Source organism: Gorilla gorilla, chromosome 3 (assembly GCF_029281585.2).
Source record: "Gorilla gorilla gorilla isolate KB3781 chromosome 3, NHGRI_mGorGor1-v2.1_pri, whole genome shotgun sequence".
NCBI classification, from domain to species: Eukaryota; Metazoa; Chordata; class Mammalia; order Primates; family Hominidae; genus Gorilla; species Gorilla gorilla.
Genome location: NC_073227.2, coordinates 97,160,554 through 97,176,855, shown reverse-complemented (window position 1 = coordinate 97,176,855; position 16,302 = coordinate 97,160,554). Strand labels below are relative to the sequence as shown.

Here is a 16,302-nt window from a genome sequence, read left to right as displayed (position 1 = left end):
ATAGATAAATAAAATCATCTTCATGGCTGCAAAATTGTCCATCATATGAGGGCATCAAAACTTAATGAATTATTCCCTGGTTACTGAATATTAGATTGTTTCTAATTTTATTTTTTATTTTTCATCTTTTTTCTCTCTCCTTCCTCCACCTCTCCCTTCCTTTCCCCTTTTCTTTCTTCTTTCTTCCTTTTCATTCTTCCGTCCTACTATTATAAATAACACAATAAACATTTTTACACATATATATCTAAATTTTTATTTATTTTTATTTATTTATTTATTTTTGAGACAGAGTCTCGCTCTGTTGCCCAGACTGAAGTGCAGTGGCACGATCTCGGCTAATTGCAGCCTCCATCTACTGGATTCAAGTGAGATCTCCTGCCTCAGCCTCCTGAGTAGCTGGGACTATAGGTGCGTGCCACCAGCCCTGGCTAATTTTTGTGTATTTTTATTAGAGACGAGTTTTACCATGTTGGCCAGGCTGGTCTCAAACTCCTGACCTCAAGTGATCCGCCCGCCTTGGCCTCCAAAAGTGTTGAGATTATAGGCATGAGCCACTGTGCCTGGCCATTCTAATTATTTTTTAAAGAAATGTTCCTGAAAGTGATATTACTGAATGAAAGGTATACGTATTTTAACACTCTTGACACATAGAGTTATTTTCCAGAAAGAGCCAACAATATTTCTTTCCACCACCAATGCATTGGAATCCCAAGGCCACCATACTTTCATCAAGAAAAATGATTCCCTTTGCATGTACCTGGCACCACCAAGAGATGCTTTTCTGGTTTGGGAGCAAGCTGAGGGGTTAAGGCTATGTCCATAAATAACAAAATGCTAGAGTGGTCTTTTCTGTTAGGATGTGCAGTTAAGAAGAGATAGTATTGAGATACCTACTGCTGCTTGCTATAAGATTCATTCTGCTCCATTTCATCATTTTCAAAGATCTTTCAGATAAGCTGTGTGCTTATATATGGAATTTCTTACAAGCCAAGAATGCATTTTAAACCGAGTAGTGACATATTAACAAACAACAACATACTTTTAAAATGCATTTGCCTAGGAAAGGTATAGATTAAGACATGATTAAAAGAATTCAATCCCAGCACTGAAAGAAATACAAAGTATATAATATTCTTCTTTTAGAATTATCATATTAGATAATGTCAAATAAATGACCCATTCATGATTGAACAATTGTAGAATCATTGAGCAGTAGTCTTGCCTCTTTTTTTTTTTTTGAGACAGAATCTCACTCTGTCACAGGGCTAGAGTGCAGTGGCTTGATCTTGGCTCACTGCAACCTTCACCTCCCAGGTTCAAGTGATTCTCATGCCTCAGCCTCCCAAGTAGCTGGGATTACAGGCATGCACCACCATGACTGGCTAATTTTTTTCATAATTCTTAGTAGAAATGGGTTTTCACCATGTTGGCCAGGCTGTTCTCGAGCTCCTGGCCACAAGTGATCCACCTGCCTCGGCCTCCCAAAGTGCTGGGATTACAGGCGTGAGCCACTGTGCCCGGCACAGGTTGTCTCTTATATTACTAATACTCTTCTACTTATTTCTTCCATAAATAGTACTCAATTAATGTTTCATATAGAAATAGAATTATGACTTCAGTATGAAACAATAAAAAGGAGAAAGGAGGAACTTAAAAAAAAGAAACATCTTAGCAAATATTTTTCTATAACAAAATTTTAATCATACCTAAAGTTTCCCCACTTACAAAATTTTCTTTGCATCTGATATACCTCAGAACAGTATGAAATATGCTTTAGCAGGATGTAAGCATCACTTAACTATAGAAATACAACCTAAATATTACCTAGAACCACGAAATTCTGTTTCATTTGTCAGATATAATAATCATATTTGTTGGGGCCTTATTATAGGACCTAGTAGGTGCTTTATGTTCTCAATTAATCATCACAGCAATTGTCAAATGGGGTTTCCCAAAAACAAAACCTGAGAAAGAAATTGTTTACAAGTAGTTTATTTGGGAGGTGATCCCAGGAAGCACAGTGATGTAGTGGGAAAAATGAGACAGGGGAGTGAGAGATTAATTCACAAACACAGGGTGAATTAATGAGCAGATTACTGCTGTGTGCCTCAATCCCACTGAGGACCCACTGAAGAACTGTGTGACCTGTGCCTCTGAATTGTCCCATTGAGGGTCAGAAAGCTTCTGTCTCTCACTGGTGGAGGGTTTCACCTGAGGGCATTACATCTTTGGTACTTCTGGGCTGTACAAGTTCTTGTGGCATCTGAAAAAGCCCAGGGGCAGTGAAGGAGACTCCAGCAGGCCCAGTGGTAAACCATTGACAGGGCATGGAGCTGTCCCCTGTAGCTGCAGCGGAGCGAGCCGCTATGCAGCAGGACATCAACGGTGTCTGCTCTCCTATCATTAACCCTGTTTTAAAGTTGAATAAACTGGAATTCAGAAAAATTATCTGCCAAAGGTTACAATGAAGTAAATGGCAGAACTGGAGATCCGTCTGGTGTGACTACAATCCCGTGCTCATTAAAACATGTTAACATTGTAGGTATCTCTGAAGGTTATGGAATGAATCACAGAAATTTGGAGCTGGGAAGTGCATTAGGGATTCTTGAGTTTGTTCCCTAGGATAGGAAACTGAAATCCAGAAATGCTACACTAACTTGTAAGGCTGAGATCACAGAGCTAGATGGTTTCACAGCAGGGCATAGAATCAAACCCCTAAACTTCCATACCATGCTCCTTCAACTACAATGCACAGCCCTTTAGGTAAATACATTTAACCCGTCAGAAAAATAAAAGGTACATATTTATTTTATTATGAATGTAATATATGTTACATTTGAAAGTTAAATTTACAGAATGGCCTCATTTCTTATAAATAGTGTCATAAGCCCTGTGCTTCATGGAATCTCAAAGATTGTTACATATTTGATTATTTCTCTTCTTGCTGCCAAATACTTTCTACTATGAAGTCATCCCCTAAATGAAAGTGTTACAGCTGAAATTAAATTAGCAATTAAAAATAAATGAACTACTTATTGTTATAGTCTCTAGGAACCACTTTGGATGAATTAAAGTGTTATTCAATTAGCAAACTAAAAATTATCTGCACACTGTTATTCATGTTCACAACTTCCTGAAGGTGTTATGAACAGAGATTCATGTCATTTTAAAATATTAAGTAGGTGACATAAGATGTTTTCTATAGCACAAGAGGCAGTCTATAAATACCTATCATAAGACTATAATTGCAGTCTCTTAAAATGAAGAAAAAATCATTATACAGTTTTTACCATGATTTAATGAACTAATTCAATGAAGTACAGTAAATATTCTCATTTGAAATAATACTAAAAATACTGCTTTCACTGCTTGCATCTACGAGTGAAAGAAGTCTTTTATTAAAAATTTAACTTGTAAATTAATGTTATATGTGGGGATTCTGACTTAGTAACATAAAAGTCACAATATCCTAAACGATATTATTGCTCACAAGGAAGACCCTGTATCCACACACATTGACTAGCTCATTTCTTCATTATTTTTGCAGTTGTTTAAAAACACTCTTTATTTATACTCATTTTACAAATATCTAGGTTATATATGCCACATGAATTACCTTGAGTTTTGTCCTTGTCCAAATCTAAAAGTATAGTCTCTCTTTTCCCTACTCATTACCCTAAACATCAGGTAATAGTATCTTTTATTCCCATCTTCTTGAAATGATGTAGTTTTTTTCATAATGGACTATTTCTCATTCCTTTAAAGTCTTGAGTATTTCTGCCATTGTGTATGTGAATTTCTAAGAATGTCCTTTTCCTATCTGGGGATGGAGGGTAAAAAAGTAGGAGGCCAAAGAGAAAGGAAGGTTCAGAGAAAGTATGGAAATAATGAACTCTTTCAAAAGAATCAATGTAATAAAAATATCTATTGAAGGACATATAATGTGTCACATTCATACCAGCATTCACACTTACTTAGATAGCAGCAGCTGTTTGTTTCAAGATCCTTGCAAACTTTCTCCTGATGGAGATATATATGCCATATGGCTAAAAGAGAGCCTTCAGACAGATTTGCCGCCAAATAATTTTGGGTAAACAGGCCTCATTATCTTTGATAAGGTTACTAAGAAGAGAACGTGTCTTTTGAAAAGTATGCCAAGAAAACATTTGCATGTATGACTCCAGTCTAAAAATGTCAATATTTTTATCTCTCACTTGAAGAAATGCCTCAAAGTAGCACAACTGCTACCCTCTATCTATATTCAAGGTCTAGTGTTTCTGTACTGAGTACTTTCCTGCAGTGTCTCAAATGTTTTAGATAATGGCCCACTTTGCAAATGCTAAGTACTTCCCCCATACGCTCCTGTAATTCTCCAACACCAACTGGATGTCCAGCAGTTCCATTCAATTCTGAAACTAACTACCCAGAGGTAGTGCAGACCCCAGAGGGTAAAGGACTCAATCTCACAAGACTATCCCCACTTCAGATGCCAGATGCAGTCCCAGCGGTTACCCACACATCTTCCCAACTGGCTTGGCTACAAATTCAGGGATTCTCACAACTTCCCTCCAGGTTTGATAATTTGTTAGAATGATTCACAGAACTCAGGAAAGTGCTATACCTACAAGTACCATTTTATTATAAAAGATGCAGCTTAGAAACAATCAAATGGAAGAGATGCATAGGGCAAGGTCTGTGGGAGAGGAGGCGGCAGCCTTCGTCCCATGTCCCATGGAGTGGGGGTGTGTCCCCAGCCCCTGCTTATATTGTCTGTTTACCAACCAGGAAGTTCTTTGAATCTCCTTAGAGTTTTCTTCAAGATTTCATTATGTAGGCACGATTGAGTAAACCACTGACCATTGTTTAAACCATTGATTGATTAAGCCATTGTGATTGGTCTCAGTCTCCAGTCCCTCTCCCCTCCCCAGATATGGAGGGATGGGACTGAAAGCTCCAACCTTCTAATTATGTGCCAAGTCTTCCTGACATAACCAGCCCCTCCCTTGAAACTATCTAAAAGTCTATCTTGAGTCACCTCCTTAGCGTAAATTCAGGTATGGTTAAAAGGAGCTTATTATGATAAGAAACTCCTATCACTCCGGAAATTCCAAAGGTTTTAGGAGGAACCAGAGACAAAGATCAAGTACACAGTCATATGTCACTTGTTCTCAAGGTGATACACTGGCAGTATAGTAGTATTATAGTCACACATTGCTTAACAACAGGGATAATTCTGAGAAATGCATTGTGAGATGATTTTTGTCATCGTGTGAACATCACCGAGTATAGTGCACTTATGCAAACCTAGATGGTATGTATGGCCTACTAAACACTTAAGCTATATGGTATAGCCTGTTGCTCCTAGGCTACAAACCTGTACAGCATGTGACTGTACTGAATACTGTAAGTGACTGTAACACAATGGCAAATATTTGTGTATCTAAACATATCTAGGCATAGAAAAGGTACAATAAAACACTGTATCAAAGATGAATGGCACATCTGTATAGGGCACTTACCATACATGGAGCTTGCAGGACTGGAAGTTGCTCTGAGTGAGTCAGTGAGTGAGTGGTGAGTGAATGTGAAGGCCCAGGATATTACTGTATACTGTATACTATGGTAGACTTCATAAATGCTATACACTTAGGCTACACTAAATTTATTTTTAAATTTTTTATTTCTTCAACAATATATTAACTTTACTTACTGTAACTTTTTTGCTTTATAAACTTTTACATTTTTAAAAACTTTTTGACTTGTAATAATACTTAGCTTAAAATACAAATTATACATCTGTACAAAAATCATTTTCTTTATATCCTTATCCTATACATTTGTTCTATTAATTTTTTTTAACTTTTTAAATGTTTCTGTGAAAAACTAAGACACAAACATACACATTAGTCTAGGCCTACACATGGTGTCAGGATGATCAATATCTCTGTCTTCCACTTCCACATCTCATCCCACTGGAAGGTCTTTGGTGGCAATAACATGCATGGAGCTGTTACCTCCTATGATAACCATGCCTCCTTCTGGTATATCTCTTGGAGGACCTGCCAGAGGTTGTTTACAGTAAACATTTTTTACATATAAGTAGAAGAAATACACTCTAAAACAATGCTAAAAAGTATAGTATAATAAATACATAGAACAGTAACATGATCAAGTATTATTATCAATAACAGGCATATGTGCTATACATAATTGTATGTGCTAGACTTTTATACAACTGGCAGCACAGGTTTCTTTTTTTACCACCAGTATCACCACAAACACATGAGTAATGAGTTGTGCTACAACATTACAACAGCTACAACATCGCTAGTCCATAGCAAAACCCCACTAAGGGGCTGGGCACAGTGGCTCACGCCTCTAATCCCAGTACTTTCGGAGGCCGAGGGGGGAGTGGATCACTTGAGGTCAGGAGTTCGAGACCAGCCTGGCCAACATGGTGAAACCCTGTCTCTACTAAAAATACAAAAATTAGCTGGGCATGGTGGCGCATGCCTGTAATCCCAGCTACTTGGGAGGATGAGGCAGGAAAATTGCTTGAACCCAGAAGGTGGAGATTGCAGAGAACTGAAATCATGCCACTGCACTCTAGCCTGGGTGACAGTCTAAAAACAAACAAACAAACAGACAAACACACCCCACTAAGGCTTGTTATATTAGCTGGGTGTAGTGGGAGAATCCATTATGATTAGCAATATCTTTACAATTTTTTTTGCCTTATTTCCTTGTATAATTTCTATATGTTTGCTTTAATAATGTACATAACATTATAATAGAAGTACATGCATGTAATTTAAAGTTCAGGCATGCTTTTTTTTTTTTTTCGAGACAGGGTCTCTCTCTGTCACCTTGGCTGGACTGCCGCAGTATGATCACAGCTCACTACAGTCTCAAACTCCCAGGCTCAAGTGATCCTCCCACCTCCGCCTCTTGAGTAGCTGGGCCCACAGGTGTAAGACAACACATGTGGCTAATTTTTAAATGTTAATTTTTTGTAGAGATGAGGTCTCCCTATGTTGCCCAGGTTGGTCTCAAACTCCTGGGCTTAAGCAATCTTCCTGCCTCAGCCTCCAAAAGTGCTGGAATTATAGGCATGAGATGTCATTCCTGCCCATACCTCATTTTATTGGGCTTTGCTTTATTGCATTTCACAGATATTGCATATTCCACAAATTGAAGGTTTGTGGCAGGCAATCATACATCAAACGAGTCTATTGGTGCTATTTTTCCAATAGCTTGTGCTCATTTGTGTCTCTGTGTCACATTTTGGTAATTCTCACAATTTCTCAAACTTCTTCATTATTATTATATCTGTAATGGTGATCCACTATCAGTGATCTTTGGGTTTTTTTGTTTTGTTTTGTTTTGTTTGTTTTTGAGACAGTCTTACTCTGTTGCCCAGGCTGGAGTGCAATGGCATGATCTCAGCCCACTGCAACTTCTGCTTCCTGGGTTCAAGCCATTCTCGTGCCTCAGCCTCATGAGGAGCTGAGATTACAGGCGCTTGTCACCACGCCTGGCTAATTTTTGTATTTTTAGTAGAAATGGGGTTTCACCATGTTGGCCAGGCTGGTCTCAAACTCCTGACCTCAGGTGATCCGCCCGCCTTGGCCTTGCAAAGTGCTAGGATTACAGGCAGGAGCCACCGTGCCCAGCCCAGTGATCTTTGATGTTACTATTGTAATTGTCCTAGGGTACCACAAGCCACACCCGTATACGATGGTGAAATTGATAAATGTTGTGTGTGTTCTGACTGTTCCACCGACCAGCTGTTCCTCCATCTCTCTTTCTCTTCTCAGACCTCCCTATTCCCTGAGATACAACAGTATTAAAATCAGGCCAAGTAATAACCCTACAATGGCCTCTAAGTGTTCAAGAGAAAGGAAGAGTCTCATGTCTCACTTTAAATCAAAAGCTAGAAATGATTAAGCTTAGTGGGAAAAGCATGTAGAAAGCTAAGGTACAGTGGAACATGCCTGTAACCTCAGCACTTTGGGAGGTTGAGGTGGCAGGATTGCTTGAAGCCAGGAGTTCAAAACCAGCCTGAGCCACAAAGTGAGACCTTGTCTCTGTAAAAAAATAAAACATTAGCTGGGGGTGGTGGCACATGCCTATAGTCCCAGCTATTCAGAAGGCTAGGGTGGGAGGATCCCTTGAGCCCAGGAGTTTGAGGCTGTAGTGAGCTATCTATGATAGTGCACTCCAGCCTGAGTGACAGAGTGAAATTCTGTCTGTATAAAGCAAGAAATAAAGGGGGGAAAGGAGAAAGAGAGAGAGAGAGAGAGAGAGAGAGCAAGCAAGCCAAGCTGACAGCTGGGCCTCTTGTGTCAAACATCCAAGTTGTGAATGCAAATGAAAAGTTATTGAAGAAAATTCAAAGTGCTACTCCAGTGAACACACAAATGATAAGAAAGAAAAACAATCTTACTGCTGATATGGAGAAGGTTTTATTGGTCTGGATAGAAGATAAAAGCAGCCATAACATTTCCTTAAGTTAAAGCCTAATCCAGAACACAGCCCTAATTCTCTTCAATTCTATGAAGGCTGAGAGAGGTGAGGAAGCTGCAGAAGAAAAGTTTGAAGCTAACAGAGGTTGGTTCATGAGGCTGAAGGAAAGAAGTTGTCTTCATAACATGAAAATGTAAGGTGAAGCAGCAAGTGCTGATATAGAAGCTGTAGCGGGTTATCCAGAAGATCTACTTCAGATGATTGAAGATGGCTACACTAGAAAACCAATTTTTCAATGTAGATGAAACAGCCTTCTGTTGGAAGAAGATGCCATCTAGGACTTTCATAGCTAGAGAGGAGTCAATGCCTGGCTTCAAAGCTTCAAAGAACAAGCTGACTCTTGTTAGGGGCTAATGTAGCTGGTGATTTGAAGTTGAAGCCAATGTTCATTTACCATTCCAAAAATCCTAGGGCCCTTAAGAGTATGCTAAATCTACTCTTCCTGTCCTCTATAAATGGAACAACAAAGCCTAGATGACAGCACATCTATTTACAGCATGCTTTACTGAATATTTTGAGTACCTTATTGAGACTTAGCACTTAGAAAAAAAGATCCCTTTCAAAATATTATTGTTAATTGGCAGTGCACCTGGTCAACCAAGAGCTCTAATGGAGATGTACAAAGAGCTTAATGTTGTTTTCATGCCTATTAACACAACATCCATTCCACAGCCCATGGATCATGGAGTAATTTTGACTTTAAGGTTTTATTATTTAAGAAATATATTTCATGGCCAGAGCAGTGGTTCACATCCCAGCACTTTGGGAGGACATGATGGGCAGATCACTTGAGCTCAGGAGTTCAAGATCAGCCTGGGCAATATGGCAAAACCTCATCTCTACAAAAAATACAACAATTAGCCAGGTGTGGTGACATGCATCTGTAGTCCCAGCTACTCAGGAGGCTGAGGTAGAATGATGGCTTGAGCCCAGGAGTCAGAAGTTGCAGTGAGCTAAGATCATGCCACTGTACTCCAGCCTAGGCAATAGAGCCAGACCCGGAAGAAAGAAACGAAGAAAGGAGGGAAAGAGGGAAGGAAGGAAGGAAGGAAGGAAGGAAGGAAGGAAGGAAGGAAAGAAGCAGGCAGGAAGGCTATAGCTGCCATAGATAGTAATTCCTCTGATGGATCTGGGCAGAGTAAACTGGAAACCTTTGGAAAGAATTCATCATTCTAGATGCCATTAAGAACATTTGTGATTTATAGGAGGAAATCAAAATATCAGCATGACCAGAAGTTTGGAAGAAGTTGATTCCAACCCTCATGGATAACTTTGAGAAGTTGAAGACTTTAGTGAAGGAAGTAACTGCATATGTGATCAAATAGCAAGAGAACCAGAAGTAGAGCCTGAAGATGTGACTGAATTGTTGCAATCTCATGATAAAACTTGACCAGATAAGGAGTTTTTTCTTATAGATGAGCAAAGAAAGTGGTTTCCTGACATGGAATGTACTCCTGATGAAGATGCCATGAACATTGGTGAAATGACAACAAAGGATCTAGAATATTACATGAACTTAGTTGATAAAGCAGTGGTAGACTTTGAGAGGATCAACTCCAATTTTGAAAGACATTCTACTCTGGGTAAAATGCTATCAAACAGCATCACATGCTACAGAGAAATCTTCTGTGAAAGGAAGAGGCAATCAATGTGGCAAACCTCATTGTTGTCTTATTTTAAGAAATTGCCACAGCCAACTCAGCCTTCAGCAACCACCACCTTGATCAGTCAGTAGCCTTCAACACTAAGGAAAGAACCTCTACCAGCAAAAAGATCTTGACTCTCTGAAAGCTCATAAGATCATTAGTATCTTTGCAGCAAGCATTTTTTAGTCAAGGTATGTAAATTGTTTTTTTTAGACATAATGCTATCACACACTTACTAGACTACAGTATACTGTAAACATAACATTTATAAGCACTGGAAAACCAAAAAATTTGTGTGACTTGCTTTAGTGCAGTGTCCTGGAACTGAATGTGCAATATCTCTGAGATATGCCTGTAAATAAATTGCCCTCAACTACTTGGCACTCCTTAAGCCTGTTACAGTTTTTCCATAACTTTGTCCCTTTTTTTGGTTTGTTTGTTTTTTGAGATGGAGGCTCACTGTGTCACCTAGGCTGGAGTGCAATGGCATGATCTTTGCTCACTGCAACCTCCAACTCCCGGGTTCAAGCAATTCTCCCTGCCTCAGCCTCCCAAGTAGCTACGATTACAGGCATTGCCACCATGCCCAGCTAATTTTTGTATTTTCAGTAGAGATGGGGTTTTGCCATGTCAGCCAGGCTGGTCTCGAACTCCTGACCTCAGGTGATCCGTCCGCCTCAGCCTCCCAAAGTGCTGGGATTACAGGGATGAGCCACCAGACTCGGCCAGATTTGTGTTTTGTTGCTGTTTGTCTCTCAGTCTGGTTTCTCTTCTCCATATTCATATATGAGAGATATATATCATATATATATCTCTCAAACAGAGGGCTATGGCTTTAACACAAGATTCTTCATTTCACATACAGCATTTTATAAATATGATTCTCAAAGTAAGGTCCATAGGCCCTCCTGACAGACTGTATATTAATTTCAACAAATGCACATCTTTATTCATATATGTGAACAATGTGTGATTCCACAGACCTTCCTTTTTACATGTAGCTAATGAGTATTTATTAGTAAGTTATTGAAATTTGATCTTTATATACTACAATTGGCGCATATTTAAGGATTAGAATTCTAATTTTGCACTCTACTAAAAAGTCCAGCAGCCAGAAAAATGCTTGGCCAATGCACATATGCAGATAGTTGGTTTTTCTCCAAATTTCAAAAGGCCACTTTCTTATCATGTATCATCATCATCATCATCATTATCATCGTCACTGTTATACTGAGGTAGTTTAGGTTCTGATTTCAGTTCTTCTTGCTTATTAATTGTAAATTACAGTCACTTTAGTTTTATCATTATCAGTTTGTTCTGGGTTTTGTTAATTTGTTGCTATCTGGGCAGCATAGTTATAGAAAGGGGCTCTGGAGGCAGAGTGTCTCCCATGTAAAATCTAGGTGAACTCAGGCTAGTTATTTAATTTTTCTGAGCCTCAGTGTTTTCATCTCAAAATGAGGTGGGGGTAAGGGTACTTATCTTATTGGTTTGATGGGAAATCATTGAGTTAATGCATATAAAGTGCTTTCATGGGACAGTACTTGGCATATAGTAAGGGCTCAATAAATGTTATTTGTTGCAATACATATTTGCATCAAGAGTACTGTGGCTTGCAAGCAGGCAGACCTGTATGCATTGTGGTTTATGGGGGGCACAGGGAAAGTATGAATAGTAAATGAGAATACAAGTAAGACAGTTGAGAAGGTGCCTGGCACATAGTATATGGTTAGATTTGTTAGGATTTGGTTCAGCTAAGTAATAGAAGACAAATTGTGCCTTATTAAAATAGAAGTTTGTTTCACACCTAACCAGGGACAGCCCGAAGTTGGGATGACTGCAATCATCATATATCCAGATTCCTCCCATCTTGTTTTTCCACTATTTCTCAAAATGGAGTTTTTATTCATAATCTAGATGACTATTCCAGCACCAGCCATCATATCTGCATTCCAGCTAGTGGTTGGGGGGTTGGGGGAAGAAAGGCGAAAAGAAGGGCATAACCTCTCTCTCCAGGGATCCTTGTGAAAAGTTGCACACAACACTTCTGCTTACATTCCATTGGCCAGAACTTAATCACACTGCCACATCTGGCTGCAAAGGGAGACTAGGAAATAAAATCTTTATTTTGGATAGACATGTTGCCAACTGAAAAATGGGGAGTTTATTATTACAGAACTGATTTTATCAACTGGAGCACTATTGGCCTTTGGGCAGGACAAATCTTTATTGAATGGGAACTGTCTTGCGTATTTCAGGACATTTATACCTCCGGGTCCGAGACACTATCTAAATGCCAGTATTACCCTCCCAGTCATTGTATCACATTTACAATTGCTCCTACACATTTACAGTTATCCTTAAGGTGTGGTGCTATCCTTAACTTTTAGGCTTCTGTGGCAGACATCTATTCTTGTCTGCCCAGTATATCACTTTTCCAGGGAAACTCCTTCCCACACCCATGTGTTAGATGGCCATCTTCTTAGGTGACCCTTCCCTAGCTACAGAGATGAGGAAACAGCTCTGCATTGGACCCAGGCCAGGCGAAGTAAAATCCTTTCCCAGGTTTTAAAAAATTGAGCCTAGAGGATTGTTTTGGTTCCTTCATAAGTGAAAATATAAGATCTGGTGCTCTTGAATCCACTACTGGTGGGAATGTAAAATGGTGCTATGAATATGGAAAACAGTATGGTGACTCTGCAAAAGGTTAAATATAGAGATACCAAATGACACAGCAACTCTACTCCTAGGTGTATAACCAAGAGAAATGAAAACATATGTTCACACAAAAACTTCTACATGAATGCTCCTAGTAGCATTATTCATTATAGCCAAAAAGTGAAACAGCCCATCAGTCTATTGACAGATGAATGGATAAACAAAATATGGTATATCTACACAATGGAACATTATTTGACAATAAAAAGAAATGAACTACTGATCCATGCTACAACATAGTTGAAACTTGAAGAAAACATGAAGGAAGCCAATCACAAATGACCATATAGTTTATGATTCCTATTTATATATAATGTGCAGAATAGGCAAATCCATAATAAAGGAAAGTAGATTACTGGTGGCTGGGGGTAGGGAGGAATGGTGAATGACTGCTGCAAGTTGAGTATCCCTACATAAAATGCTTGGATCAGAAGTGTTTCGGATTTCAAAATTTTTTTTGAATATTGAAATATTTGCATATACATAATGCAATATCTTGAGGATGGGACCCAAGTCTAAACATAAATTTCATTTATGTTTCTTAAACACATAGCCTGAGGTAATTTTATATAATATTTTAAATAATTTTGTGCATGCAACAATGTTTTGACTGCAACTTGTCACATGAGGTCGGATATGGAATTTTCCACTTGTGGTATGAGGTCTGTGCTCAAAAGCTTTGGATTTTGGAGGATTTTAGATTTCAGATATTTGGATAAGGAATGATCAACTTCTAATGGGTGGAAGGTCTGGTTCTCTCCCAATAACCTGTAGCTATGTCTCTCCCAACCTGGCATTATTTAGTCTTAAAGAAGTCTCATATTCTTACTTAAAATTAAATAAGATATATATATATATATATATATACAGAGAGAGAGAGATTGATGGGCTGTTTCACTTTTTTAAATATATATATTCATTATATTGAATATAATATTGAACATGAATATTATATGGCTATAAATATATAAAATATGAGTATATAGTACATACATTTAATTTAATATAGTACATACATTTAATTTAATACATAACTAAATGTATGTATACATTTAAAATATCCCAACCTGGCATTATTTAGTCTTAAGGAAGTCTCATCTTCTTACTTAAAATTAAATAAGATATATATAGAGAGAGAAAGAGAGAGAGAGAGAGAGAGAAAGAAAGAGAGACTGATGGGCTGTTTCACTTTTTTTATATATATATTCATTATATTGAATATAATATTGAACATGATTATTATATGGCTATAAATATATAAAATATGAATACATAGTACATACATTTAATTTAATATATAATTAAATGTATGTATACATTTAAAATATATAATTAAATGTATGTATACATTTAAAATATATAATTAAATGTTTGTATACATTTAAAATATATAATTAAATGTTTGTATACATTTAAAATATATAACATGTAAATATGTGTTTATATATTAAACATATGTGCAAGTCACAGTCAAATCTGTTGCATGCACAAAATTATGAAAAATATTATATAAAATTACTTTTGGGCTATGTGTATAGGAAACATAAATGAAATTTGTCTATATGTATATCAGCAGTCATTGCTGCATAATGATGATTCAGTCAGCAATAGACTGCATATATGATGGTGGTCCCATAAACTTATAATGGAGCAGAAAAATTTCTATCACACATATACTTACTGTTGTGCTACTATTTTCTGTCTTACTAGTCAGTGTAGTAACATGATATAAAGGCTTGCAGCCTAGGAGCAATAAGCCATACCACATAGCCTAGGTATGTAGTAAGCTATACCATCTAGGTTTGTGTAAATATACTCTACGATGTTTGCACAAAAACAAAATCTCCTGACACATTTCTGAGAACATAACCCTGTTAAGGAACACATGACTGTATATGCTTAAGGAGGAGCTCATTGTTAAAGAGGGATCATGTAAATTTCTACTATAAATGTCATTTTCCATAATTTAAAGTTTGCAGATCAATTATTTTCAGATATGGCTAGGCAGTTATTGTTTTAAGTTTAACATTGCTGAAGGCACATACTAGGTGTATGTGCCAATCCCTTGGGCTTGCAGTATTGTTTGCTTGGGCTTGGAGTTGAGCATTATCTTTAATCTATGGTTTCTTTGTAAGAAATGATTTCAGTATATATTGTAACTTTATTGCTATTTGTATGCTTGTTAAGTGGATTTACAGATTATATTATCTACTTTTAACTAAATTAATCTTCACCAAGGAGGCAAATGATTCATGAATAGGGAGAAAAACTAGGTTGTAGCTTGCTATGGTTTGAATGTTTGTATCCCCCCAAAATTCACATTCTGTAACCTAATCACCAATGGGATGGAATTAGGAGGTCATGGGGGCAGAGCCCTCATGAATGGAATTTATGCACTCGGAGAACCCAGAGAACTATCTTGCCCCTTCTATCATGTAAAGACATAGCTAGAAGACACCATCTATGAACCAGAAAATGGGTCCTCAGCAGTCACTGAATCTGCTGGCATTTTAATCTTGGACTTTCCAGTCTCCAGAGCTGTGAGAATTAAATTTCCATTGCTTTGAAGCTGCCCAGTTTATCATATTTTGTTATAGCAGCCCAGATGAATTAAGACATAGCTACATCTTGAAGATCTTGATCCTGTAAGCAATGAATAACCATTGAAAAATTGTTTTGGGGTTTGTTTGCTTGTTGTTTTATCAAGAGAGTAATATAATCTGATCTGGCTTTTAGGGTTATAAGATGAGCAGTACAATAGCGGATGGACTGGAGTTGGAAAAGACTAAAGCAGCAAGTTTGATAAGGAGGCTACGGCAATAGTCCAGGTGAAAGATGCAAGAGCCCAAAATGCGGCAGTGGCCAAGGGAATGGATCTGAGATAAAGTTCAGAAGATAGAGTTGGCAGGGCAGGTGAGGTGAGTGCTTGGGATAAATTCACATGGTCTAGTTGAACACCTGTGGGCTCTGTAATATAGGAAGGATGACTTTGGTAGAATGGAAAGATAATCAGGGCTAGTCTGGACATGCTGATTTAGGGCCAAGAAAGACCCAGTAAGAAGCAAGAAATATGAGGCTAAAGCGTGGTAGAAAGGCCCAGGTAGAACTACATGTAATTAAAACAATATTTGATGTGATTTCTCCCAAGGAGAGGATATATTTGAAAGAGGGGTACCTTCTATCACTTCTTGGCTTTAAAACTCTGTTGGCCTCCTGTGATCTCAGAGATGGATTTCTCCAAATGTCTTAATTTGATACTCAAAAGTGTCCCCAGTCTATTACCAAACTATCTCTTATTCAGTCATTTATTCAACCCATCTGCCTTTCTAGAGAGCCTGGATGTACTGCGGTGAGTGTTAGGGGCACAGAGATAAATAAGTGGTTGGTTTCTGCCCTGCAGGAGGTCTAG

At 38.0% G+C, this 16,302-nt stretch overlaps 1 protein-coding gene across 14 annotated transcripts in view; it reads left to right on the top strand.

Annotated features, from left to right (window-relative positions):
- Nucleotides 1-16,302, top strand: part of SOWAHB (sosondowah ankyrin repeat domain family member B) — a 51,892-nt gene that overhangs the window by 20,273 nt on the left and 15,317 nt on the right. For 8 of the 14 annotated variants that reach the window (XM_063705331.1, XM_063705333.1, XM_063705332.1 and 5 more), the window contains one exon: nt 15,630-15,811. The exons of 1 other annotated variant lie outside the window; for it this stretch is intronic. The gene's annotated coding sequence lies outside the window, so the exon portion shown is untranslated. The remainder of the gene's footprint in view (nt 1-15,629; nt 15,812-16,302) is intronic. 5 more of the 14 variants (XM_063705330.1, XM_063705329.1, XM_063705338.1 and 2 more) reach the window with 1 other exon arrangement.